General features: G+C 40.8%; 1 protein-coding gene across 1 annotated transcript in view; it reads right to left on the bottom strand.

The window, feature by feature from the left end:
* Window positions 1–14,310, bottom strand: part of SLC16A1 (solute carrier family 16 member 1) — a 32,014-nt gene extending 17,704 nt beyond the window's left edge. Inside the window, exon 1 of the mRNA XM_068963749.1 lies at window positions 14,185–14,310. The gene's annotated coding sequence lies outside the window, so the exon portion shown is untranslated. The remainder of the gene's footprint in view (window positions 1–14,184) is intronic.
* Window positions 14,311–25,003: the final 10,693 nt, after the last annotated feature.

Below are 25,003 nucleotides of genomic sequence, written 5' to 3'. Positions count from 1 at the left end.
ATACAATGAAGAAAACCAAAACAAACTTTTTTTAAAATACTACAAACAAGCAGAAGGCACCGAAGAAAATGAGCAGGAAGGAAGGGGACAGGGCATAAGCTTTTTTCCGCCCCCTGCAAGATCTTAGTTCCCTGGTCAGGAAAGCATCAAGCCCTACCCACTGGACTGCCAGAGAATTCCCAGGATACAACTTTTAAAGAAGGTCATAGCTGTTCAGGACAAAAACTGGTTAGAACAGATCAGGTCAAGATGGTGTTAGTTTCAACTTCATGGACCTTGAGCATCCTTACAGATTCATTGTTACATATTAGCATACACATGAACACACCCATACGTGCTATGACAGTTCTAAGGTCAACCATTAAAGACCAAAGAGTCGGTGGTGGCCCAATTTCTAAAAATCTCTGCTCCTTCCCCACAAAAAAATGGAATAATCCTCCCCCATAGTGAAACTAGCCAGCCCATAAAAACTAACACCCCATCCCCTGGGGCCACTCTCACATTCTGATACAGCCCACACTTATGGAGTGTTATCTCCCAGGGCTGCTCTTGCCTTTTGAGATGGACCACATTCTATCTATGGGGTGTGTGTCTCCCAGGGCATCTCACCTTCTGAGATGGCACATACTTTGTCTATGGAGTGTTTATCTCCTTAAAGGGCTTCCCTGATAGCTCAGTTGATAAAGAATCTGGCAAGATTCTTTATCAGGAGACCCTGGTTCAATCCCTGGGATGGGAAGATCCCCTGGAGAAGGGAAAGGCTACCCACTCCAGTATTCTGGCCTGGGAAATTCCATGGACTATATAGTCCATGGGGTCGCAAAGTGTTGGACACTACTGAGCAGCTTTCACTTCATCTTAAATAAAACTGTTTTCCCACTTAGTTCTGGGCCAGAGCCTCTTGCCTAACCCGCTTGTATCCTTCCAAGCATCCTATACTTAAATCTATTTCTTGTCAATTGCTTTGCCTCTTGCTGAATTCCTTCTGCACTGAGACATAAAAGAACCTGAGTTTCATTGTGTCCTGAGACCAAGTGTGTGGTTTCAGCTGAGAGACTGTGGATTTGTTCAGTTCAGTTGCTCAGTTGTGTCCGACTCTTTGTGATCCCATGGACTGCAGCACACCAGGCCTCCCTGTCCATCACCAACTCTTGGAGCTTACTCAAACTCATGCCCATTGAGTTGGTGATACCATCCAACCATCTGTCGTCCCCTTCTCCCGCCTTCAATCTTTCCCAGCATCAGGGTCTTTTCAAACGAGTCAGCTCTTTGCATCAGGTGGCCAAAGTATTGGAGTTTCAGCTTCAACATCAGTCCTTCCGATGAATATTCAGGACTGATTTCCTTTAGTTTGGACTGGTTGGGTCTCCTTGGAGTCCAACGGACTCTCAAGAGTCTTCTCCAACACCACAGTTCAAAAGCATCAATTCTTCGGCACTCAGCTTTCTTTATAGTTCTAAACCAGAGTTTGTGTGTTCAAGTCCCGTCTGAGAGGTATGTATGTGTTCGAGGTGTGCAGTTTCAAAAGGATAAATACTACTGTAACGGGTTAGGCCAACACTCAGCAGTTTTGAAATGCGTGATTTTTGATCAAATGGCATATAAAGAACTTAATCTCCCTTATCATTCAAGGTAAACCCAATCAATATTATAAGAAATTATACATAACACCCTTGAAGAGAAATGAACTATTTCCTAACCAGAATACTTCAGTATACATGAAAATTGATTCTAAATCTTATTTTTAGTTTAACACATATTTATAATTCCCAAAATGTCAACATTCGTAACTATTTACGGATTTAAAAATCATTTACATGATCAGATCATCCTACAAATAGGGTTTTTGATCTAAAGCAATTTTAAGCAGATATGTTGTTGGAAAAGAGAGTTTAGTGGTCAGCTTCTTCAGATGATTGTGCATATTCTCTGATATGTTACCCAAAGTTGAGAAGTGATGCCTCTTTGAGACCTCCCCTGACTTCCCAAGTGCAGGTTCAAACAGTTGCTAATCAGGAAAGGGAGAAAATGAAGAAACCAGGATCAGTCAAGAAACAGTTCAGTTCAGTTGCTCAGTGTGTCCAACTCTTTTCAACCCCATGGACTGCAGCATGCCAGCCTTCTCTGTCCATTACCAGTTTCCGGAGCTAGCTCAATCTTTCGTCCATTGAGTCCATGATGCCATCCAACCATCTCATCCTCGTCCCCTTCTCCTCCTGCCTTCAATCTTTCCCAGCATCAGGGTCTTTTCCAGTGAGTCAGTTCTTCACATCAGGTGGCTAAAGTATTGGAGTTTCAGTTTCAACATCAGTCCTTCCATGGAACACCCAGGACTGATCTCCTTTAGGATGAACTGGTTGGATCTCCTTGCAGTGCAAGACACTCTTCAAGAGTCTTCTCCAACACCACAGTTCAAAAGCATCAGTTCTTTGAAAACAACAGTGTTTAATATTAATTCTCTACAGTAGCTCTTTGATATTGCTAAAGTGACCCCATTTTACCAAAGTGAATCTGAATTTTCTTTTATCTTCTTTTAGAAATGAGGATAAAAGCTTTATAAGTAGTATAGAAAACTGATGAAGCTGATCATATCTGCAAATGGTCAAACATGCAAACTTAAAGGGAATGAATATATTTACGTGTGTATATTTATAGTATGTAGATACTGACTTCAAAAAGAAAAACATGAAGTTCATTTAGCTATTAAATATACCATCCAAGATGAAAAGTAATCTATAGTAGCAGATTAAACCCTCGTCTATAACAATTTCCTGTGTGCCATGCTGTATTTCTTGCCCATTTCACTCTTGCCACTATCCAAATACAAACTGTGGTATAACTTTATGAACTATATCATCCCAAAGAACAAGGGTTAGTTTTTATTAGTGCAATAAAAAAAACATACTTTGTTAATCAAGATTCTTTCAAAGGCAGGATTTTAGGGTCATTAGATCCCAAGAGGATCAACTGTCAATATGCTAAATCATCAAATTTCATCTGATTGTTATTGCAATTAAGACTTGCAAAATTATGAATCACAGGACTGTATAATCATTTAAAAGTTATATTAGGATACCCACCACGTTTTTGCTTTCATATAATAAAATCTGAGTGCCCCCAGTGAAAAGCAGTAAACAAGACAGGCATGGTCCCTGCCGTTGTAGAGATTTAGATTCCAAGGAAGAAAGAAAACAAACAGGTAAACAAATTAAGTAAACTAAATAAATATGTTCTGCAGCTGCTGCTAAGTTGCTTCAGTAGTGTCCGACTCTGTGCAACCCCAAAGACGGCAGCCCACCAGGCTCCTCTGCCCATGGGATTTTCCAGGCAAGAATACTGGAGTGGGTTGCCATTTCCTTCTCCAATGCATGAAAGTGAAAAGTGAAAGTGAAGTCGCTCAGTCATGTCCGACTCTTCAGCCCCATGGACTGCAGCCTACCAGGCTTCTCCGTCCATGGGATTTTCCAGGCAAGAGTACTGGAGTGGGGTGCCATTGCCTTCTCTGAAATATGTTCTAAGTATATATAAAACTTTACAACGGCTGGAGGTTGGGAAGGGGAGATAACATCCTCTTTCCACATCTTGTTTGACTTGTTCCAACTAACATACATTGCTTTATAATAAAGAAAACAGAAAGCAGCGAAGTTTTAAAAGATGACAAAGTTATATGTGCTTACGTGACTAGAAACATTAAATGTACCTGTCATTCTATCATCCTCATGTACTGAAAAGTGAAAGTTGCTCAGTAGTGTCTGACTCTTTGCAATCCCATTATAGTTCATGGAATTCTCCAGTCCAGAATACTGAGTGGGTAGCCTTTCCTTTCTCCAGGGGATCTTCCCAACCCAGGGACTGAACTCAGGTCTCTCGCATTGCAGGCAGATTCTTTACCAGCTGAGCCACCAGGGAAGCCCTGGTGTAAGCCCTCGTGTAAGTTAATTACATGCAATGTAAATTCTAAACTTCTTTCTAGGATAGTCATGCATAAGCATAAAAATAAACGTGAGACTGCATTTCATGCTTTATGGCCTGCTTTTCCTATTCAATATCTGAAGCATTTTTTGATACGTGCCTAGTTCTGTAACTTTTTTGGCTGCACTATGCAGCATGCGAGGTCTTAGTTCCCTGATTAGAGATTGAACCCATGCTCCTGCAATGGAAGCATGGAGTCCTAACCACAGGGCTGCCAAGGAATTCCCTCTAACATTTTTTTTAAAATAGTGTTATTCTATTCTGTAGATGTACCACACTTTTAAAAAATCACCTATTGTTGAACACATAGATTGTTACATGGAACTTCTACAAAATTCTAAGGTTTTTAATTCATATTGTAAAAAATAAAAGGAGCCTATTTTTCACTTTCATTGTATTTTGTGGCAAAAGCATTTTAAACTATGAATCACACTAATATTCAGAACTCTGAGAACAGTATCTCAAAAATGGTAAGGCTTACTTTAGACAGACAATAACATTTTTCTCTCCAATATAAAAGTCTGTGGATTAATTTAGGGCTGAGCATGAATTAAAATCTTTGGGTAAAGGTGGACATCTACTCCAAGAAGTAGCAAATTCACTTTTTAAAAAATATTTATTTTTGGCTGTGCCCTGTCTTCAGATGCTTGCAGGCTTGCTTTCTCTAGTTGCAGGCACTCTCCAGTTGCAGAGCGAGGGTTCAAGGGCTTCTCATTTCGGTGCTTCTCTTGTTGCAGGTCATGGGCTCGAGAGTATGGTCTCAGTAGTTGCAGTGCACAGGCTGAGCTGCCCCACGCACGGCATGTGGGATCTTCCTGGACCAGGAATCAAACTTGTGTCCCCTGCGCTGGCAGGCAAATTCTTAACCAACGGATCACCAGGGAAGTCCGACAAATTCATTTTTTACTTTTCACTGCAAATTCCTAACTTGCAGAACATTATCCCACCTCAGTGTGGCTGGGCATCTGGGCTACCCTCAAATGTCACCACAGAGATGCTAAAGTACTATACGTCTGTAATATAAGTATTTTAGAAAATAGCAGCATAATTAAATAAACAAAAAACCATGAGATCAAGTTAATTTAAATACGCTAACACTGGGGCTTACATATGGGGTTAAGGAGGCAAATAAAGATGTCCAAAGATTAGAAAATAACTTCTCTGGGGGAATACCCTGGCGGCCCAGTAGTGAGGATGCTGCGCTTTCACTGCTTTAACTGCTGTGGCAGTTATTTGCTCATTAAAAAACAAAAAAGAACTCATGGATATTTCAAAGCTTTAAGTTAATAAAATCAATTTTTCATTAAGACACAATTAAAATTGATAGTCACAAGAGGCACCAATGCTTTAGGATACCTTAAAGATCAATTCAGAAACAAAAGCAAAGACAGGAGTATAATTGTGTTCCAAATCCACATACTGATGTGACAGAAGTATTTAGTAATTTTCAAAAATGAAATTATTTTTCATTAACAATACCATAAGTTTATTTAATGCTAAAATTCTATTTCAGTCCACTAATATCATTACTGTTTTTCTGAATATACCTTGCCACATGAAATTAATGGCCTCTGTGACATCTTATCTTAATGCTTCTTGGCTGCTGCTGCTGCTAAGTCAATCAGTCATGTCCGACTCTGTGCAACCCCACAGACGGCAGCCCACCAGGCTCCTCTGTCCCTGGGATTCTCCAGGCAAGAATACTGGAGTGGGTGGCCATAGCATGCTGGAAAAAACTAATAGAATAATTCCCATATTTGTTTCTTTCTTTGTAAGTAACTATTTCCCTCATTAGCTTAAGTGTGTGCTTCTAGATCTTCAAGACAGAAGCTATTGTTTCAACTTATAAAAAAGCTAAGGAACTCTCTGGCAGTCCAGTGGTTAGGATTCCATGCTTTTCAGTGCCAGGGGACAGGGTTTGGTTCCTAGTCAGAGAACTAAGCTGGGTGCAAAGCAAAACAAACAAAACAAAAAATGCCAACTAATCTCTCTACCAGGATCAAATGATGTTAGGATTCAAAGAACGTGACTTTCCCAGTTTTTGACGGTGGGGGAAAAATATGAAACAAAGAACCCTCCAGTGATGTTATGCTTTCTGTTATGCTTTCTGTGTTAAGAAACACAGGCAGAAAGGTATTTTGCTTCAGCACATAGAGCTTACCTGATCAGTCTCACTTTCCTGAGTTATTACTACAGCAGATTTTCTCTTCTTTAATGCTTCATTTTCACTTGATTCCAGCAGATTAAGAAAGTTGGAGGCTGTGTCCTCCAAAGGCAGGTTTTGCTTGGCAGAATTTCAGGCTATATTTTGGAATACCTTTATATGTTGTTTTCTACAGCACTACAAATACATATTCAACAAGTCAATATCTAAGTGGGCCATTTCAGTTTATTATATGACCTACCTTGTTCCAAAATCTAAAGACTGAATTAAAATTATAATTAGACATACTGTCGAAACAGTGTCATTTATGTTACACTTTGAATACAAATGAATATTTGAATACAATTAATGGTATTTCTGTTAGACTCTACTTCACTACCAGTATTCTGAAGCTTACTGGGGAAAATTACAAATTATTAACAGATAAACAGCAAAGAAAGCTTTTCCTTTTCTTTCGAAAGGCTGAGTTGAACTTCTCACTCACAGTGATAATTAACACTATACTTAGTTTCACATTAAAAAAAAAAGTTTTGAAACTTAGAAGCAACAAAGTAATATGTGGACATTTCATTTCATAGCTTTTATTTTCATCCTGAAAGTTTCAAGCCATATTTTAAAACATGTATTTCTTCATCTTTTAGTAAGTTCTTGTATACATATTTATTTAGTAAATATCCTTTGAATTGAGTCTGAACTTCATTACGTGCTACCTTTGACCCTCATTATCTCAAAGAACCAAGTTTAATTTTCTTACTTGTCTTATTAGTACTGTCAAACTACATAAGAGTATTAAAACTGAGTACTCTTTGGCATTAAAGCATTATCCACCATTCTCAAATGTTTGTTTACAAAGCTTTTTAAGACTAGACACTAAAGATGTATCAAAAAAGTTAGCATTATTACCTCAAAATATACTATAATTAAACTTAAATAGCCTTTTTAATTGCTGACAATTAAAAAGATAATAATAAGTTCCTTTATTAGAAATACCTAATTTTCAAGTGAGTGTTTTATTTTCCCAGAAACAGGTAATTGTTAGGCCATTTCTCTGCCCTCTGCTACATCAAGTAGATGTACCTCTAGGAGATGGAGACAGTAATTTTAAAAATATGCTTCCTGAATACAAGGGAAAATTATTCTGTCTCAATTTGTGAAAGTCATTTTGTTCTCCCTTAGCATAGCTGTTGTTGTTTAAGTCATGTCCGACTCTTTGTGACCCCATGGATTGCAGCATGCCAGCCTTCCTTGTCCTCCACGATCTCCAGGAATGTGATCAATCTCATGTCCATTGAGTCAGTGATGCCATCCAGTCATCTCATCCTGTCATCCCCTTCTCTTCTTGCCCTCAATCTTTCCCAGCATCAGGGTCTTTTCCATGTGTCGGCTCTTCACATCAGGTGCCTAAGTATTGGAGCTTCAGCTCCAATTGGAATTCATATTCCAATGAATATTCAGGACTGATTTCTTTTAGATTGACTAGCTTGATCTCCTTGCAGTCCAAGGGACTCTCAAGAGTCTTCTCCAGAACAACAATTCAAAAGCATCAATTCTTTGGCACTCAGCCTTCTTTGGGCAAAGTGATGTCTCTGCTTTTTGATCCACTGTCTAGGTTGGTCAGAGCTTTTCTTCCAAGAAGCAAGCGTCTTTTAATTTCATAGCTGCAGTCCTCCTTTGATCCCTTCTCATTTGTGAGGTCAGGATTTATGATTTAGTACACAGAAGTCAGTGGCCAAAAAATTTACTTAACTGACACCATGAGTTGTGTGCTGTGTTGCATCACAGGTTCTGGCTAACTTCATTCTCACATCAGAAGTACAGGAGTTAGGAGCAGGAGTTCTTAGCTTTTTTGGTGCCACAAATTAAATTCTAAATTTTACATAGAGGTCAATGAAAAGTTTTTCCCCAACCAAGTTCATAGCCTCCTTGAATTCCATCCAACATGGAGTATCAACCTGCATATCTCAGGTTAAAAGCTCTGATTGGGGAATATAAGAGAAAGTTAATAAAGTAAAAAGCTTTGGTTCTCAAAATTTACAAAAGCTCTGTTATTATCCAAAACAACACACTAAAACAGTGTCATCAGGTCTTCATTCATTTAATAATCTTCAGAAGATTTATATAAAAAGAGCAAAATCAGAGGGAAGAACTATTTTTCAATGAATGATCAAATATGAAGCTTACACTGCCTATATATTTTGAGGAATTTCTCCTTTATATGAAGGCTAAATCGCTGTAATCAAATCAGATTCAATGTTATGAGCAGTTGTAATCAGCAATAGGGCAGTGTGGACAACCAGAGGGGCTAGATCCCACTGTTTCTGCATAAATGGTCAGTAGCACTCTTCAGTGACTCAGCCCATGCAACCAATAACACTTGTGGATGTGAACTCATATAGTTATTGTGCATAATGTACCCCTAGAAGAGAAATCACCATTTCAATAGGATTCTAACTGCTCTTTTAATCACTTCTCTGTAAGACACCACAGCTCACAAGTCACCTATTCTAGTCTTTCTGCCATAAATCCATTATGAAATAGATCCTACAACCAAAAAGAAAGAGGGGAAGCAGAAGGGGAAGAGGCATAAGAAGAGGGAGAAGGAGGAGGAGGAGAAGAAATTACAGAGGGAAAAAGAATGGAGAAAAATTTGTCAGGGCAAATTAAAAGATGAATAACATACAACTTAAAAGGTCATGGTACTAATCTAATAATGACAACAGCCTAAACTAGGGGTGGGGTGGGATGAGAAAAAGTGGACGTAAGAGATAACCAAGGGAAGAAGGGGTTGGCACTTAAATGCATTTGGTAGGGAAGGAACCCACTAGAGAAGTATTAAAATGACTCAGATTTTAAGCCTGGCTACCTGGAGTAATCAATCCCTGTCCTCAAGGAATTTAAAACCTGTAATCTGGTTACAGCTAGAGGTTTAGATTTGGTAGTAAGTGATTCTACCAGAAATTCCTTCAAACCTATGGTAACAGATAAGCTCTGCAAGAAAGAACAAAGACCAAAAGAATCCCTGCCAATTTAAGAAAAGAAATTCTAAATGTTCCTAATACTAAAAGCCATTTGAAACATTAAGGACAAATGCTAAAAAACATTCTAATAAAATATGTACTGGCTTTCAAAGAAAATGTATCTTGGTACATTTAAATACATTTCTCCAAAAAGACAGTGTTGCAATCACATATGATATATGATATGATATTGTGCTTCCCTCGTAGCTCAGTCGGTAAAGAATCTCCCTGCTAATGCAGGAGACCTGGGTTCAAGTCCTGGGTCGGGAAGATCCCCTGAAGAAGGAAATGGCAACTCACTCCAGTACTCTTGCCTGGAAAATCCATGGATGGAGGACCCTAGTAGGCTACAGTCCACGGGGTCACAAAAAGTCGGACATGACTGAGCGACTTCACTCTCACTCATGATATTATATTAAGCACATAAATTTTTAACTTGCCCTTCCTATTCAAACTAACTCTTTTTTATAGAGGTATTCTAGCTACTCAAGACAAAGGGACTTCCCTGTGGTCCAGTGGTTAAGAATCTACCTTGCAATGCAGGGGACATGGATTTGATCCCTGGTCAGAGAATAAAGATCCTACATGCCTCAGAGCAATTGAGCCTGCATGCCACAACTAGAAAGCCCAAGTGCCACAACTAAGACTCAACACAGCCAAATAAATAAATAAGTATATTTCTTTTAATTAATAAGTAATGTTAGAATTAAACTGCCATTTGCAAACCATCAATGAAATAACAGAATTAGGCCATCAAGATAGCAGTATGAAGGACAAACATCATATGCCCCCCAATGGAAATACACACCATCACCTATGAATTATATTTGCCCTTTCCACCGCACCATACCTCCTCTCAGAAATCAAACCTCAATCTAGCTACCAGTTTACAGAAAATACAATAAAATATGTTAAACTAGGACATGTTAAATCTATACCAGCGGGACACATTCAACAAAATCCAGAATGAGGGAAACTGCATAAAAATGACATGGTACCTTCAACAAATAACTTAAGAGGAAAATAAGAAAAAAAGGAGGACATACCAACCAAAAGTAATGTGTGACCTTATTTGGATCTCAAATCAAACTGATCAATTATTTTGAAACAGTTTAGGAAAATGTGAATACTGCTTGGTTATTTGGTGATGTTAATATTTAAAGGCAGAACAATGGTTATGGTTGTTTCTTTAAAGCATCATCTTGTTTTTTTTTTTAAGGAAGAGTTACTTTAAATTTTTTTTAATTTATTTTTTGTTGTGTTGAGTCTTCAATGCTCCACGGTTTTCTCTAGTTGTGGCAGGCAGAGGCTACTGTCTAGTTGGGTGCTCGGGCTTTTCATTGTGGGGGCTTCTCTTGTTGCAGAGCACCTGGTCTAGAGCCTAACTGCTTCAGTAGTTGCGGCTCCCAGACTCTAGAGCACAGGCTCAATAGTTGTGGTACAAGAACTTAACTGCTCTGTGGCACGTGGGATCTTCCGAGATCAGGGATCAAACCTGTGTCTCCTGCATTGGCAGGCAAATTCATCACGGAGCTACCAGGGAAGCCCAAGAGTTATATCTTCTAGGGATATACTGAAATATTTACATATTATTATACTGAAATATTTACTGTATCTGTTTTGCTTCACAATAATCTAAAAAGGGGCAGAGAGAAGTAGGTAGGAGTACAGATGAAACATTAATGGCTGTTTGAAACTTCAATTGGGTTTTGAAAGTTGCCATAATAAATTGTATAGAAGGGGAAAAAATCACTATCAATAACTGCAAAAAGACATTTCCAGTCTTTACAAGCTGAACAGCCCTGGGCTAGTCGCATAACCTCTTAATGTCCACATTGGGTAGATGGAGAAAAAAAAAAAAAAAACCTCTTATTTGTTCAAGCTAGAAACCTGGGAAATATTTTTAACTTCTCTGGCTTTCCCAGTCTCCGACATATGGTCTATCATTGAATCCTGTCTGTTTCCCTCTCTCTTCCATCTTCCCCCTACTGTCCATCTTGTCCATCACTGTGATCTCACAAAATTCCAAAAGCCTCCAACCTGTTCTCCACTTTGTAATCAGAGTGTTATTTCTAAAATTCAATCTGATCGTGCCATTCCCAACCCCATTTATAACCACTGAACTTGATTCATTTAGCTTCAAGAGCACTTCCTTAAATCTTTTTACTTAGTCCCTTTTCTACTCCTTAAAATGACTAATTAAGGGCTTTCATTATCTGATATTGCCCATCTCTCCAACTCCTATCTTTCCATGTTCTCTGTGCTCTATTTTTATGCTTTAGCAAAACTCTTTTAAGTTTTTCTAATGTACCCTGTATTCTGACTGTAGCTTCAGTACTCAGATCTGGAATGCTCTTTTCACTATTACTCTCTGGCTTTAGCTAACTCCTATTCATCCTTCAAGTCTCAAGTTAAACAGCATTTCCTCAGAGAGGACTACCTCTGCTTCTATACTAAGCTGGGAGTTGTCTCACACCTACATAATACAGTATTTGTTCCCATAGGAACCTCGACTTCCTCTATTACGTACTCAATAATTGTTTATAAAGAGTACATGTTCTGGTATTTATGTCAATATATATTATGCTTTCCAGTTAGACTATAAACTCCAGGAATGATAGGGCTAGAACTTATCAAACCTGGGCCTCCTGTATTGGGAGTACAGTGTCTTTTTTTTTTTTTTAACTTTTATTTATTTGGCTGCACCAGGTCTTAGTTGTGGCATGATAACTCGTAGTTGCAGAATGTGGGATCTAGTTCCATGACCAAGGATTGAACCGGGGCCCCCTGCATTGGAAGCATGGAGTCTTAACTACTGGACCACCAGGGGAGTTCCAGGGCTAGAACTTGTTCTTGCTGAATCCTAGGTGTCTCTGAATCCTAATGGCTGGTAGCCAACAAATCAGGTCCCATCTTCCTAATCCTCTTCTCTAACAAAATGCCATGTAGACATCTGCAGGGACCTAAATCCTTCATAGGAAGGCATATTATGAAGTGGATGGAAAACACAGTGAGAATGAAGGTATAAGTTGGGAAGTTACTAATTATTCAAAATAACTTTTTTGGCATAAGATAATTCATATCTAGGGCTTCCCTGGTAGCTCAGATGGTAAAGAATCTGCCTGAAATGCAGAAGACTGGGGTCTAATCCCTGGGTCGAGAAGGTCCCCTGGAGAAGAAAATGGGCCTGGAGAATTCCACAGAGATGCCTGGTGGGCTACAGTCCATGGGGTTGCAAAGAGTCAGACACGACTGAGTGATTCTCTCTCGCACACACACACATTTCATACCTATATTTATAATTTTTAAAGAAAGTTCAGGAGTGCTGAACTCATTAAATGGGAGTCAAAAGTTACATAATTCTCACCTAACCATTAAAGTTTTCAGAACTAAGATCAGAAGTCACTTAACCTCCCTAACAGTTTCCTAATCTATAAAATAAGGAAAACTGACTAGCTGGTCAGTAAGATCTTCTCCGGAGTTATATGAATTAACATTTAAAAGGCCAAAAGATATGTAAACTATTTAAACACTGATCAGTTGGTTCATCCTATGGTAACATGAATCTTTTTACTTTTTAATCTGTTTAGGTATGTTATAGCCTATCATGTCAAGCTTACAACTAAACCTTTAAACCTATTCAGCTCTAAAAATATCCCCAGACCATTAACTTGCATTTTTAACAAGGGTCAATGCAGTCCAATGAAAGAACAGCATCCAATCCCTGAATTAATTACTAAAGTTCAACTTGTGTTTAAATAATACCCAATACCTGTTTTAAGGGCTAAATGTCTTAAACTATATATTTTCTCTATGGCAACCTGAAGGCAAAATTGTACCCTAAGGCATAAAACTTGGTCTTAAGGATATTTTTAGTGCCTAACTAAAAAACTACACTAAAATACATATTCTCTGCATCACCTCACTGGGCTGGTAACAGCCATCAAAATTGCTTATTAATGGCTAATTCCTACTTACACTCGAAAAAACTCACAATTCAGAGTTCACTGTATCATATTCCCCTAGTAACTATACCCACATTTATCAGGGCACTGAGGTGTCCACATTTTATTTCAAAACCAGAATAATTTTTGGAAAAACAAGTTTCAAAACTAGTTATGACAGAGCAGATGCCAAGTATAGCACACTAGGAATATGACTCAAGTAGTACTTTTTTAGGGGTTAAGATTAATTACAAACTAATTTTGGCAACTGCCTGTCGCATTTGAGTCGTGACAAAGAAATGAAATGTTAAAACGCACGTGGGGAGAAAGTACGTATCTGGAACAAAAAGCGAGCATCATACCAAGTGTAACGCTATGCTTCAGACTCCTCTCCTCAGGGCCGCCTTAAAGTCCCAGGGTGAGGGCGCTGCGGCGGACGTTCCGCAGCCACAGGTTGAATGACAAAGAGTTCCCGTCAGCACCACTCCGGGAGTCTGCCAGCTGCAATGTTCCCTCGGCAAAGTCCACTCAAACCCTGCAGTCACGTCTTGGCTACGGGGACTGCAGCTCCCCAGAGCCACTGCCGCAAGTCACCAGGTGGGACAAGGATTGGCTGGCCGAAGAGGTTGGGGCGGGCGTGCCACGAGTCCAAAATAACTCCCGCCCTGAATCCCTACCCTCGGAGAACGCGGCCAGTAGCTTGAAGGCACCACGTGAGTCAACCTCACGTCGTCCCTTTCCTAGATCAAAAGCATCTCCTGAAGAGTCTACTTAAGACTAGAGGGGAAGCGACTTTCCCAAGGTCACCGGCACCACGACCCAACTCCTCGGCCAGGCCGGTGGCCCGCACCTGACAACGGGGCCGCAGCTCTGCTGAGAGGCGCTGTCCCCAGCGCTTCAAGGTCTCCTTCAGCAACACTGCGCTCCGAGGCCACGTGGCTGCTGCGGTCCTAAGCCCCGGCCCGGCCGTCGCCCCTCCCTCGGAGACCAAGCCCTCCACTCCCCCACGCCTCCCTCCAAACACGCGGAGGAAGCAAGGACACCGCAGGGTCTCCGCCAAGCACGCAACCGGCCGTTACCAACTAACCGTTATGCGCGGCTCGCGGCGCCTAGCGTGAGCGTGACGCGGCGGCGCGGCTGGAGTTTTCGCTGGGCCCACGGTCCAGGTCGCGTCCTTTGCCGGCTGCCTAGTTCGCTCGTCCGGGCACCCACGCGCCCGGCTAGTCACGTAGCAGCTCGCCAGCACTTTGTCGGGCCCGGCCCGCGAGGCTGCCTTATAACCCAGGGCCGGAGCATGCGCACAGGGGTGGAGTTGGCCCTCACGGCCACCGCCCCCTCCCCCCTACACTTACACCCGAACCGCGACTCGCGCCTCCACAGCTCTCAGGCGCGCGCCCGCTCACTCGCTTTCTCTCGCTGGCGCGCGCTGCCGCCCCCCTCCCCGCCACGTGACCCGCGGCCCGGCAAGACCCGCGCGCGGCGCCCCCGCTATGCGGCAGGGACCTTGTAGCCGCGCTCCTCTGCGGAGTCTCCCCTTCGGCCCGCCGTCGGAGGACCTCGGGGTGATCTACTCGCATCTGGGACACCAACGTCGATCTCACCCTTAGTCTCTGGTGGAGAAAAGGGGAAAACCGCCAAGGATGGATTGGGCGAGCTGCCTGGGGCCTGACTCAGGTGTGGGGGGCGACGGTGCGCGGAGAAGCTGGGAAATGACTGGAAGTGAGGGATTGGGCGGGGTTTGAATGGATGCGGGTGCATCTCGGACCCGGGAAGAGGCCGAAAGCCGGCACTTTAGAGCGCGGGCTGCGGCCTCGCTACTTGAGATCAGTGACCTCGGGGAAGTCACTCAGATCCTCAGGGCCTGCTTCCTGCTCTCTGAAATGGAAACAGTAATACAGGCCACCTCATAAGGGCTTTTGGTGATTTTGATGAGAGAATTTATGGAACTTTTTTACATTTGATGAATGGTGGGTATGGACACAGAAGTCAGGATAAAAGAGCTGGTCAGACGGTGGCGACACTGGTCCCAAGAGAGGATCTGTGTGTCGGAAAGATGAAGAAATGAGACTGCAGAGAGGCCAAATCTTTATGGACGCTGAGGGTTTGTGACAAAATATAATTATAGCTAACGGTTCTGAAGGGCCGATTATATACTTAGCAGTTCACCTGAACTATCCTCAGGACCCTATGATGTTGAAGTGATCAAACTGAATAAACATGGAGTGCCTCTGATGTCCGAGACTTTTGAGAAGTACCGAAAATGTATGGGTCAAGGCGCCTGACTTAAAGATTTAGGGGGGAGGTCGAGTCAGATGGAGACAAACCAACACTGACCAGCACTGGAAGCCTGCGCTCCTCTCCTCCCCTGACCCCTCCTTACTTAATTCTCTTTACAATCCCGAGTGGTCAGCTTTTTGTTTTGCAAATGAAGAACCTAGATTGTAGTGGAATGGGCCCTGAGGGATAAGATTCTGAAAGTTTCCAAATACTTTCTCCCTCTCACCCACTCCGCCTCTGTTTCAAGCAAGGAAAAGTTTTCAGTTAACAGTTCAACACGTTAGAAAACAGCATGGAATCTAAACCCAAGTGCCACTTATGAGCAATAATTGTTTTTTACCTTTGATAAATACAGAGAAGGAAGGCTCTTCAGGTCCTTCAGTTGGTCAGGACTTCAGCAGCACTTCAGGACTGTGATGGGTATAATAAGCAGCATTCAGGGTAGATGGTAGGAGTGTTAGGAAGACAGACTAGGACTGGTTCAGATATGAACTGTCAGGACCTGAACAGTGGAATGTAGGAGGAGCATAGTGTGGTAGATTCACAATATGGACCCAGGATCAGATCTGAATTCCAGCTTGAATACTTGGCACTTTCCACGTCTTTGTCCTTAGGTAAAATCATAACCCCCACCACCCCACCACCCCACGCTCTGAGCCTCATTCATTCTCTGCTTTGTAAAACAGGGACAGTACCTTCCTCATAAGGTTGTTATAATAATAAAATTAATATTTACTTTAGTGTCTGGCATATAGTAAGAACTAAATAAGTGTATAGCTAGGGGAAACTGTGAAATTGAATGCTGAAGATTAACTCTAAAGGTCCCTCACTTGGTCCTAACAATGTAGTCACAGGATCATACTTAGTGATAGATTGTACTTTTGTATTCCTTTTCTTGAAGATGTCCACCAAAAATATATATACCACAAGCCCCATAAAATCTGGATCTGCCCCTAGTAGGCTTTCTAATGTTGTGAAAAGAATACAGGCTTTGGAATCAAAAGACTTGTTCCCAAAACTTATCCCTGTTACTTTGGGCAATTAATTCACTGACCTATTCTGGGCCTGTTTTTTTTAACCAGGTAATTTGAAGATAGTATCCATCAATCTGAATTGTTGTGACAGTCAGGTAAGATAGTATTTGCAAAAGTGATTGGTGGAACTTCAAAAGCGCCCTATAAATGTTTATGAATTAATATTATAATTTTTCCACAAAGTTTATAAGAGGCAAAGATAAAAAGCAACTCCATTGACATATATACACTACCATGTGTAAAACAGATAGTGGGAAGCTGCTATATAACACAGCAAGCTCAGCTTGGTGCTCTGTGATGACCTAGAGGTGCAGGATGGAGGGAGAGAGAGGGAGGTTCTAGAGGGAGAGAGATATGTATACGTACAGCTGACTCACATTGTTGAACAGCAGAAACTAACAAAACAGTGTAAAGCAATTATCCTCCAATTAAAAAAAAAAGCAATTCCAAGATTCTTAGCTGAAAAAGTAAAAACAGGTGGGTGAGCTGGCAAAAGTGATGAAATGATACAGGTTAAATTCTTGCTTTTCTGCCAGGTTTTCTTCCTGATTAATCCATGAGACATTGAAGAGGTAAACTAGTAAGTGTAAGATCAGAAATTTAGAGCTGAGAGGAGGTTTAAGATCATTTAGCATAACTCCCTAATTTTACAGAAAAGGAAATTAAGGTCCAGGGAAGCTAAAAGACTTTTCCGAGGCCACCCATCTAATAAATGGCATGATCAGAAGAACCAGATATCTAGGCTCAAAGTTATTGTACCAAGGAATTTTTAAGATAAAAGCATTTCATCACAGGGTCTTGCAAAATCAGAGAAGGAAGGTATGGTGCTCTCTAGTGGCTTTTGACTATCACAAAATTTTCCAGGTAGACTTTTCTATCTTAAATGTTGATGGACTGTTTGCAAGCTTGTTAATAAGTGAGCAAAACCTCTGAAGATTTCAAGGTAAGAGTTATAACTTCACAAATTAGTAATAGAATGAGAAAACGCAAATTTTGAAGGTTCAAAACAACTAGTTACTATTCAGACTGAGAAAGCTACTCAATTTTTTTATCTGGAAAAGAAGAATAAAATTACCATGTTTTTTCTGGAATTCAGCTGCATACTTCACTTCCATTCCCTCAGTTATTCCATCATTTCTGTGAGATAGGAAATAACAGGAAAGCATTCTTTTAAAACACAAGAATACTTAATAGATTAAAAACGTTCCCCCATTTAAAATTTATAGTATTTCAATTGGGAATATAGGAAGAGAAATTTACAGAACTATCCAAATGGGGAATAAGAATATTCCTTTTTGACCTGTTTGTCCTCTTAATTCAATTTGATTTCAGCCAAATTGGGTGAGGCTCTTTTTTCCAAAGTCCTTTTCCCATATCGTCATCCCATTCAGAGGTCTGATGTGACTTGTCTCCTTCTTGCCTCTGCCAGCACAGGCTGATTTGGGCTGATGTACCTCATAATCTCCATCACTGATTATGATCTTTCCTAGCAAGCATTTGTTTTAGGCATGGTCCTACGTATTTACCAGCCCTATCTACTTTCTTGATCTTGGCTGACCCTGAGCTTGCTCTTTCCTTCTTTTTTCCTCTCTCCTTCTGTCCCTTCTTCTATCCTCTCTCCCTCCCTCCCTTCCCTCTTCTAGGCAGGTAAGCTGAGAGTAGGGGAATAATAATACCAATTAATGATATTGGTGATGATAGCTATGATTTAGGGGATATTTGTTATATGCCAGGCATTGATTGATCTAAGCACTTTACTCATATTAACTCATTTACTCCTCATAAAAATGCTATGGACTGGGTACTATTATAATCCCCATTTTACAGACCCGGTGGCTCAGATGGTAAAGACTCTGCCTGCAATGCAAGAAACCCGGGTTCGATCCTGGGGTTGGAAAGATGCCCTGGAGAAGGAAATAGCAATCCATGCCAATATTCTTGCCTGGAAAATCCCATGGACAGAGGAGCCTGGCAGGCTATAGTCCGTGGATTTGCAAAGAGTTGGACACGACTGAGTGATAAAACACTTTCAAAGTTACAGAGGTAACAGATACAGAGAAGTTAAGTAACCCAAAGTCACACAATTAACATTGTCTGGAGTTAACAGAAAATAGTTATTATTTGGTTCTCAGTATACCCATCTGCTAATGCAGGAGAGAAATAGATGCAGTTTCAACCCCTGGGTTGGGAAGATCCCCTGGAGGAGGGCACAGCAACCCACTCCGATATTCTTGCCTGGAGAATCCCATGGACCTAGGAGCCTAGCAGGTTAAGGTTCATAGGGTTGCAAAGAGTCAGACATGACTGAAGCGACTTAGCCTAGGCTATAAATACATGAGTAGAAATGGTCATTTGCTACTTATTAATACCATAGAAGACTAATCAATAGACTTTGAAGGTCATCTTAGGAAGACCATGTTCTAAGTTGCTTCTACCTCAGCTAAACAATCATTACCAAAAATCTGTTGGCCATAAAAGCTGCCTTTGAAGCTAGAAAGTTCAAAGAGAACCAACCCCTGCTTATCTGAATCTGGAATAGTTGTGACTCTCTGGGCAGCTAAATTGGGGGTGGAGATGTTGGGATATCGTTTTGAACAGCTAAATTTTAAGATCACCTGTATTCCAGAAAGTTCTAGGTGTCCTGGCACGTACATTCCATGCTGTGAGATCCTTCAGTAAGAGTACTTGGACTCTTCTTATAGCCTTCATCCAACAGCAGCAGCAGGCAGTTGGAACTCCTGAACATCTGTACCTCAGACCTAGTGTGAGTCAGGAGAGGGTTGCATGAAGGAGAGGGAAGCCTCTTAGGTCATAGTGATCAGCTTTATGTATCCACTTGGCTGGGGAGCAAGGCCTGGTTGTTCTAACTGGACCTTGATACTGCTGCACTGGTGAACAAGATGAGGCTTGAATAAAGCACAGAAATCAATCTGTGGTGACCTCTGAGAACCCTGAATCTTCCACAGTGCCCTGCACCATACAGTTCCTCTGACACCTGTGCCCAGGTGAAGTCCGGGGGCTACCAACACTACTTCTGAGCTGTGTATTAATAAAGTGAAGCCTCTCCGCACCCAGTTCAGATGTCATGCCTATCGTATTTTACCCCGACAGGCCTATTTTTTGAGGTTGTAGAATAAGGCCATACTCCTTTGGATAGGGTATAAAGGTTTTCCTAAATAAGGTAAATGATTTCCATCATCAGTTGCTCAAAGAAGAAGAGAATTCTCACACAGGAAAACCTGGAAAAAAAAAAAAAAAAGGAAAACCTGGAACATGGAACAGGTGAGGTGGCACTTCTGGATTTACCTTCTTAGGGTTTGGACTTAGAGGAGTTAAGAAATGTTGAGGATCCACCTCACTGATGCTGGGGAAATGGCCTCTGCCATGGAGCTTCCTAGTATTAATCAGGCAAAGAGGTTTTCCTGGAGACCCCAAAATGAAGGTAAATATTCATGTTTTGTTAGTCTGCTTATTGAAACATCACTGTACTTACCCTTGAACTTCAGTCATGTTTCATCTAAATCATATTCAAATCGAAAAGCCCTCAAGAACTAAGAAAAGGTAATCAGCTCACTGTAAGATAGTAAAGACTTTCCTGGGTAACTCATCTGGTGAAGACTGCCTGCAATGCAGGAGATCCGGGTTCCATCCTTTAGGTTGGGAAGATCCCCTGGCGAAGGAAATGGCTACCCACTCCAGTATTCTTGCCTGGGAAATCCCATGGACAGAGGAGCCTGGCAGGCTACAGTCCATGGGGTCTCAAGAGTCGGACACAACTGAAGCAGCTAAACCACCACCGCCACCACCAAGATAGTGAAAAATGGTGAGCAGCATGGAGAAAGAGTTCATATCCATCTAGACATCCGAGTTCATGTTTTTCGAATGAAACATTTTCCCATATAGCACTAACAGTACAAGTTTACCTGACATTTCTACATAACGTTATTCAGTAATTCAAAGAAAATAGAATTCTTTAAATTCCAAACTATTTTTAATAATAAGTGGAAAACAAAATTGTGTGTGTGGAGGGGATTAGAAAGTAAGTAATGGGTAGGCAGATGGGGAATAGGGCAAACAAATATTGCAGCAGGATAGTCTGTTCCAGCCTGGTCTCTGCTGAAGTATTTAAGAAGCAGGCAAAAGGGGGAGTGTTCCTTCCACGCCCCCAAGATCCTCCCCATGGTGTCAGTGATGACTTAAGAAAGATCTTCAAGGAAAATCTTAGAACAAAAGTTTTCATGACAAAGGTTTGACAGTCCCTTCCTTATGAGAAGAATCTCCTTCCATTATGATCTTTGGCAGATCAGGCTTCAAGTTTAAGAGACCCTGTGGATTGCCTTATAACTTCATCCACAGTTTTCTCCTAGTCACCATGGCCACAGTAACTGAAATGGTCTGTTTCATTCTTTGCAGTGGACAGCCTTCAGCCCTGTAGTCCAAACCAACTGCTTAAAGATGAGTTATTTTCTCCCTAGTGTCTCAAACTCATGGTCTCAGGCTGAGGATTTTAATTTTATCTTGCTTTTAGAGAGCCCCCTAAAAGTCTTCATAAACATAATGCCTCTTACTGTTTACCACTTCTAATCTAGTAGCAAAAAAGAAACTGGAATATCTTGTAGTGGAATATCCTTTGTTCCATGATACCTACCTCCAGGATAGCTGGTCTACTAAGTGTCCCCAAACCAGAAGTACACTAACTCTTACCAAGCTCAGAGTATGCCATTCTACTGCAGCTATTTTGTTTTGTTTTTCCACCACTCCGTCATTGTTTTGTCTCAGGGATGCTTGCCATAACCACATCACCAGGAACCAGGATCTGAAGAAGTTACAATAATGAGTTTTTTGCTCCTGTTTCCAATGAAAAGATAAATTAATCTTGGAGCCTTCCAACTTCATATGTGTCCCCTCTGGTTTGCTAGTCATTTCATTGACCAGCCCAAATGAGACATATGCATGAAATACAACCCAAATATGCTTTAGCCATAACATGGGAATATATAATGCAGACTATGTTGATTACCAGGCTCACTTATGGAATCTGGTGGGTTAAGTGAGGTAAAGGACTCTGGGACTTACTGGAAGAGTTCTTGTTGGCTGCAACTAAGCTTAACAAAGACCTTCCACCAATAATCTAGGAAAATCTTATCCTATTCCCCCAAACTTACATGTATGTTATTAAGCTATTCTTATGCTTCGTCAGAAAGTGAGTAATTTTATAGTAATAATTACTATAAGGCTGAGATGTAAACCTTAGTCTAATTCATAGCTTTGTGCTCTTAAGTGCTGGACTATTTCATTTATCTAAAGTTTTGAGGTCATAGGGAGGGATGGGGATGAGGAAGGTAAGAGGCAGGATGGGACTAGATGGCTGTTTTATAGTCCCAACCCTGAGCCTTAGCCATTGTACATGCTGTTTCTTCATGGAAAGCGCTTCCGCCACGTAGCAGGTGAGCTGTATACAGAGTAACATGGAGATGAAAGAAAAGCAGATAGACTAACAAGGGAGTTTTTAGTTTTAGTATTTCTATTATATAACTCAAACCTCGATGTAATCCAGTTTAGCTGCCCCACTAATTAATGTGAATTAATAAGTCTCGTAATTATATTTATTCACCAGGTTCTTTGTACATAATTATTGTTTACACTTTAATAAATTGCTTAGGAAGGCCACCTCCAAATCCAAATTAAGTGTAATGTTTCATTTCCTATTTTCTTCCCAGGGGCACATGATTATCTTGGAAAAAGCTTTGACTTGATAATTAGGTTCCGTATCTTGCTCTCCCTCCTCTGGAAGACTTAGAGCTCTGCTCTCTCTTTAAAACATTACATATTTATAGGCTTTGCCTATCCAACGGAAGGACTCTTCTAGGCTGTAAGTGGCCCTCCTGAAATTTTAAGGACTTCAAACAAAAATGCATGCAGTCTTTATACTTTAAAATTCAGGCATTCCAAACTTCTAATGTGTTATCTATGATTAAGAATGCAAAAGTCGCAGGATTCAGGAAATATCTTGAGAGTATTAGATAGCCATATGAACATTTTGTGATGTAATTTATACATTTTTTTTAATATAGAATGCTTTTCCTCAGGTCAGCAAAGCAAATTAAGTTTCAAAGCTGAGGGGAGGAAAGGAAAGGTTATGTTTTAAGGTAGGTTAAGAGAGCCTGTGGCTTCCCTTGTGGCTCAGTAGTAAAGAATCCGCCTGCCAGTGCAAGAGATATGAGTTCAATGTTGGGCTGGGAAGATCCCAAAAAGTGAATTTTTTATTCTTATATTCAAATTATTTATGGAGTTTTGATTCAGTTAAGTTTTATGACATGAGAATTGTCAAAAAGCAATACGTTATTACTGTATAATTTATTTCTGTTTATTTTAAATATCAGTAATCTCTGTTTTAAGCTTGTTTGGGAAAGAATAGGCTATGAACTTTTCTCAGCCTTTGATGCAGAACTCAAGCTGAACTGGCAAAGGACATTACCTCAAAGAAATTGTTTTTTCTTAAACAATTTAATTTTCTTTTCTCCTTCATAGTGTATCTCTATAAACTTCTCCCAACAGGGACTGTTTCTTCTCTTGGTATCACACAGATTGCTTTATATAAACCTATATGTATATGGCTAATACAGATTGGTTGATATTTCAAAGTGGTGTCAGATGGTAAAAGCAGCTAACATTTATACAACACAGCCTCTGTGCCAGGTACTGTTGTTAGCATATTGTGTAGAGTTGCTTAATGTAAAACTACTTTTATCTGATTGTCTTTATGGTATACAAATGAGTTCCATTCTGAGAGCGAGTTTGTAAATCCAGTTTGTTAGCCTAGGTCCTCAACTAATGCAATCAATTCAACCATATAGTACTGTATTGTAATGCATTTATAATACTTCCCACACAAATAATACATAAAAGACAAACTCAAAAAATAAAACATTTAAAAATCTTACAATACCTTGAAAAGTACAGTAGTATCAGCTATATCCCTGCTGCTTTTATGCTTGCTTCCAAACATCCTGGGCTTTGAAATAAAGATACTGTGCATGTGTATTAAGTCGCTTCAGTCGTTTCTGACTCTTTGAAACCCTATGGACTGTAGCCCACCAGGCTCCTCTCTCCATTGGGATTCTCTAGGCAGGAATACTGGAGAGGGTTGCCATGCCTTCCTCCAGGGGATCTTCCCAACTTGGGGATCGAACCCGCATCTCTTATGTCTCTTGCATTGGCAAGCAGGTTATTTACCACTGGTTCCACCTGGGAAGCCCAAAAGATACTGTACTACGGTACTGTTGTGCTCTATGCAATACTGTACGGCAAAGTACACAAAAGCACACCACTTGTAGAGGATGTCCACATGTGACAATGACAATGTAAGCCAGACACGTGAACTAATTTGCATTATTTTGGACATGTGAACATTTTGGACAGATTCACATCTGTGAAAATGCATGACTTAAAAGTTCATACATAGGAGTCTTACTGTATTTTTCCGGTAAAATGCTTTAAAAATTTGTGTTCCCATAAATTCCACAATTCAGCCTTCACTCCCTCAACAAGAATAACTAGAATTCCAATGTCTTCTCTTTATTATTTTGACTCCAATAAGCTGTCACTTTTTAGATCCATGCTCGCCCTCAAGACTTGACCTGAGTATGCAACTGGGCTTCCCTGTTGGCTCAGATGATAAAGAATCTGCCTGGAATGAAGGAGACCTGGATTTGATCCGTAGGTTGGGAAGATCCCCTGGAGAAAGGAATGGTTACCCACTCTAGTGGGTAACCCCACTGTCTGGGAAATCCCATGGACAGAGGGCCCTGGGCCCATGGGGTCAGAAAGAGTTGGACATGACTGAGTGATAGCACAATACAGTAGGTTATCCTATATAAAGCGGCAAACAGAGCCTTAAGTAACTTTGTATTTGGTATAAATCCTTGATTAGTTTCACTGTGTAAGAGATACTATGAAAATGTTGATTTGAATTTTGCTTGCTCTACCTTGGATAATTTTTTGGAAAAATACTGGCCAGGACAATAAATATATGCCATATATATATGACAAAGTGAAAGTGACATCGCTCAGTCATCTCGGACTCTTGGCGACCCCATGGATTGTAGCCCATGGAATTTTCCAGGCAAGAGTACTGGAGTGAATTGACATTTCCTTCTCCGGGGGATCTTCCTGACCCAGGGATCAAACCCGAGTCTCCCGTGTTGCAGGCAGAGGCTTTACCGGCGCTAGAACACAGGCTCAATAGCTGTGGCTCTATGATATGTATATTATATATTGATATTGACATTGATATTTCTCCTGGCAATCTTGATTCCAGCTTGTGCTTCACCCAGCCCAGCATTTCTCATGATGTACTCTGTGTATAAGTTAAATAAGCAGGGTGACAATATACAGCCTTGACTTACTCCTTTTCCTATTTGGAACCAGTGTGTTGTTCCATGTCCAGTTCTAACTGTTGCTTCCTGACCTGCATACAGGTTTCTCAAGAGGCAGGTCAGGTGGTCTGGTATTCCCATCTCTTTCAGAATTTTCCACAGTGTATTGTGATCCAGACAGTCAAAGGCTTTGGCACAGTCAATAAAGCAGAAATAG

This window comes from Capricornis sumatraensis, chromosome 2 (genome assembly GCF_032405125.1).
Source record: "Capricornis sumatraensis isolate serow.1 chromosome 2, serow.2, whole genome shotgun sequence".
In the NCBI taxonomy this organism is placed as follows: Eukaryota; Metazoa; Chordata; class Mammalia; order Artiodactyla; family Bovidae; genus Capricornis; species Capricornis sumatraensis.
This window is presented reverse-complemented; position numbering and strand designations above follow the sequence as displayed.